The sequence below is a fragment of the Petaurus breviceps genome, unplaced genomic scaffold (genome assembly GCF_028583685.1).
Source record: "Petaurus breviceps papuanus isolate PSGF00001 unplaced genomic scaffold, PetGlider_PUasm1.0 37, whole genome shotgun sequence".
In the NCBI taxonomy this organism is placed as follows: Eukaryota; Metazoa; Chordata; class Mammalia; order Diprotodontia; family Petauridae; genus Petaurus; species Petaurus breviceps.
In genome coordinates this window covers 94,785,471-94,790,024 of record NW_027186296.1, presented here as the reverse complement: position 1 = coordinate 94,790,024, position 4,554 = coordinate 94,785,471, and the positions used below count along the sequence as shown (strand labels likewise).

Here is a 4,554-nt window from a genome sequence, read left to right as displayed (position 1 = left end):
AGAATTAGCAGGCAGAGATCAATCATAAAGCAAGCATGTTCCAGGAAGTGTATTAAATGCTAGAATACAAAGCCAAAAATGAAACAATCCCTACTCTCAAGGGGCTTACATTCAATCAAAGGAGACAAGGTAAATATACTAGGTAAATATATAAATAAAAATAGAATAAATACAAGATAGTTTAGGGAGGGAGAAAATTAGCATTTGAGGGATGAAGAAAGGTTCCATGGCTTCCTTTAAGTCCCAAGTAAAATTGCACTTTCTACAGGAAGTCTTCTCTAGACCCTCTTAATTCCGATTCTTTCCCTCCTTTAATTATTTCGTATGTTATCTTGTATGTAGCTTGCTTCGTATTTGTTTGCATGTTGTCTACCCCATTAGATTGTAAGTTCCTTGGGGGCATGGACTGTCTTTTACCTCTTTTGGTATCCCCACTATTAAGCACAGTGCCTAGCACACAGTAGGTGCTTAATAAATGTTTACTAATGGGTTGATTGATGTAGAAGGTTCTGTTTAAGTTGAGTGTTGGAGGAAGATCGGTGACTGTTGATTAAGGTGTTAAGAACAAAAGGGTCCTGGCAATTTGGATGCCTTTAAGCAAAAGCTGTCATTGTTGTCCTGGTTGTCAGTCCTTGAATTGCATGAGTCAAACATGAGTGACGACCAAAAGGGAAACTGGGTTTAAGCCAGGGACACTAGCAGCAGGTGAGGTCCAGGGCTCAGTAACCAAGGATTTCATCCCAACTATCAATGAGAATTCTAGTTTGCTGTGCTTGTCTTTACATGTACCTGAGACAAGATAAACCTGACACCACCTCCAACCTCCTCCAAACTACTGTTTAGCTAGAGAATTCCCATAACAGTAATTCCCATATTATCCCCATTATCTTACATAGCAATTACAGACACCACACAGTCATGGGAAAGGAAGCAAAGTTCCAATTTGATAAGGAGGACACTAGCTCAATTCATAATCTTTCTTCTAGACCATCCTATGTAAATCAATCACAGATTGATGGTTCTCAAACTTTTTGGTCTTAGGACTCTTTACATTTTTAAAAAAATTATTGTGGATTTTAAAGAGCTTTTGTTGATGTGGGTTTTATCTATCAATATTTACCATATTAGAAATGAAAACTGATACAACTCTAAAAATATACTTAAAAGCGATCAGGTGACCTGGGGTCAAATCCTGGCTCTAACGCTGACCACTTGTGGGCAAGCCATTTCATGTCTCGGAAAGAGCTTCATCTTCTCAGTATGATAATACCACTCACAGAGTTGTCAATCAATTAATCAAACAATGTGCATATTCTAGTTGCCTCTGATGTGCTTGGCATTCTGTTGCTAAGCATCAAGCATACCAAAACCAAAATAAGACAGTCCTTGTTCTCAGGGAGCTTTCATTCTACCAAGGAAATACAACATATTGACTGATAAGTTAGCACGTTTTGTTGTTTAGTCATTTTCAGTCATGTGTAACTCTCCATGACCCATTTGGAGTTTTGTTGGTAGACACTAGAGTGGCTTATCATTTCCTTCTCCAGCTCCTTTTACAGATGAGGAAAATGAGGCAAGTGGGATCACACAGCTAATAAGTGTCTGAAGCTACATTTGAACTCAGGTCTTCCTGACTTCAGGTCTAGCCCTTTATCCACTGTGCTGCCTAATGTTTCCCTAAGTTCGTATAAGAGTTAGCATAAATATGTATTATAATTTAGTATAAGAGATATACCATGGCTGGAGAGAAATGGAGGAAGATACAATGTATTGACTGATAAGTTAGTGTATATATATATATATATATATATATACATATATATATGTGTGTGTGTGTGTGTGTGTGGTATGTGTGTGTGTATACACACACTATGCATATACATACATACATACATATATATACATATACATATAAACAGTGACTGGTGGGAGAAGAAGAGGGAAGCTGTAATACATCTCCTGACAAATTAGTATAGGTTATAAACAAAATTAATAAACGGTGGGAGTAGAGGAGAGAAGGGAGATTAACAACTGGGAGAATCCTGTAAGGGCTTTCTAGGAGATATTACTACTTACACTGAGCCTTGAAAGGAATTCTTCCAAGAGGCAAAGCCTCTAAACTAGAAAGGATTCTTTTTAATAACAAAATTAGCAATAAACAATATCATTAACAACAAAATGTTAACAACAAAAATAGTAATAAATTCTAGATCCAGGCAACTTGTGGGAGGTAGGTGCTATTACTATCTCTATTTTGCAGATGAGAAAATTGAGGCAGGCAGAGGTTAAGTGACTTACCCAGGGTCATACAGCTAGAAAATTTGAAATATGAAAAATACCTGTTCTGAAGTAAAGGGATTTGAAAATTTCTTATTCCTTAAATGGGAGAAAATATATATTTTTAATATTTCACTCTCATCTACTCTTACTCATCTCCCATTTATACTAATCATCAAATGACCTTGGACAATTCTCTTCATTTCCCTTTGCTCCTCTGTGTCTCAGTCTCCCCATTTGGAAAGTTGATCTTGATCTTTTGTAAATTGAATATTCTCTGTCCTCTTCCCACTCGAGCGCTCAGTGATGCAATGCTTCTAATTTAAAACTGGGCATCTGCTTAATACAACCTCCTAGCTTAACTTTTCCACCCTTCAACAATTCACTTTTGTGCACGAGATCAGATGGGCCAGGCCCAGGCCTTCACATGGGCTATATAAATAAGTGCACAATAGAATTCCTCATGAAAATAAATCATCTTTTCATATAAAATCTTCTGAAGACCATTTCTCGAAGAGTAATAGATCTGCCAGTCCAACACCTGCAGGGTTGGTAATAATTTACTTAGCCTTACTGGCTTTGGGGCAGGTTCTTCACTTGATAAATAGATCAATTAAACATCTGTTAATCACAACATTATCTCATCTTAAGGTGAAATACCTATTTCTCCTCAGCAGTTTCTCAGTGAGATAACATCATGAATTCCCTGATTCCTGAGAGAAAATGCATTTTATGACTCAAATAAACTTGTTGGGAAACAATACCCCCTGCCCCTCCCGGGCCTTTAGAGGAAGTAATTGTTGGGGGGGTAGGGGAGGGAATACCCCCATGTACTTTTCCTGGGGCTTCCCTTCCCCCATCAACACAACCTTCCCATAACCTTAGGCTCCTGAACTTTCTTGTACATTTTAGGCCTCGATAATAAAGCAACATCTGCACAACCTACAAGTGGTTTACTAGAGTTAATTGAGTAAATTGAAGCAAGATGCAGAGCAGAGGTGATCTATGATCCTAGGTTGAGGGCCTAGAAAGGAGACAACAGATTTACTGCAAAGACAGTGGGCGGCCTTTAGTTGAGGCCCTGGTTCATGGGAAGTTTGAGGTCATCTGGGATTAAAATATCTTTAGAAACAAATGGAATAATTTGACTGAAATATATAAGGAACACTGTGCCAGCTTGTGCCAAGAGGACCAGGTGTGATTTATTTGCCTCCTACCCGACACATTTTTCTGATATCTGCCCCATTAGTCTGAATTTATAGATTATTGAGAGAATATGGATCTGTGTCTCCCTCTCTTGACATGTTTGCAGATGGGGAGAAAGTGGTCAAACACATTGCAAAGTAAATATTGCATTGTCTTAAGGGGCTGGTCCTCAGGAAACCGTCCAGGTGGTAATGTCTACTGAAAACCTTTCAGAAAGGCTAGCTAAACATATTCAAGCATCACTTATTAAAAACGACGTTAAATGATTGTACTCTTTTCTCATAATCTGTATAAATCATTAAGTTTAAGCACAATTCGCCACCTTGAAGCAATTGGATACAATGTAATTTATTTTACGGCCTCACAGATGCAAGGTATTTGCTGAGCTATAAATACAGAAAAGTAGCCCCCATGAGCAAAAGCTCTCGGGATTGGCTCTCGTGACCCACTCGTGGACACGCCCACAACATGGAGTTGGCCTTGCTCAGCTCCCTTTTGCAGTTTCACTGCTGCTTTATTAAATCCCAAATTCCTTACAAAACTGTACAATTTTAATAACTCAAATCCATGTATATAATAAAGCTGTCTAAATATACCTTGCACCCTGGGTATCAGACAGATCCTCTGGAGATGATGTCATTGTGCCTGATTACCTAAAGCCAGTTGCATGACAAGATTTTATTACAAGTGTCACTTAGATTTTTTGACAGTTTTACAAGGCTTAATGGCTTTTTATTAAATACGCTGTGTTTCAAGGAAGCTGACAGTTCAGAATACCTTGTAAATACAGTGCCACAGAATTTCCTTAGAAGCCAAGTGAAGAAAAGCAGAAAAAAAACATCAAATAGTCTTCTTCATCCATGGCTCCACAGCTCCATAGGACAAGAAGTTCAAAGAATGGTGAATTTGTATGTGACCTGCTGAGGTCACCTACTCCAACACCCTAAATCCAAGCAGGTCTGCCTCTAAACCATCCCAGATGCCTTTCAAAGTTGTCCAAGGAAAGAAATTCCTCGACTTCCCTGGAAAGGAAGGAATGAAAGCAGTCAACCATATTCAAGCTCACCCTAA

General features: G+C 38.5%; 1 pseudogene; it reads right to left on the bottom strand.

The window, feature by feature from the left end:
• The window catches only part of LOC138169527 (large ribosomal subunit protein bL35m pseudogene), a 339,868-nt pseudogene extending 336,763 nt beyond the window's left edge, over positions 1–3,105 (bottom strand).
• Positions 3,106–4,554: the final 1,449 nt, after the last annotated feature.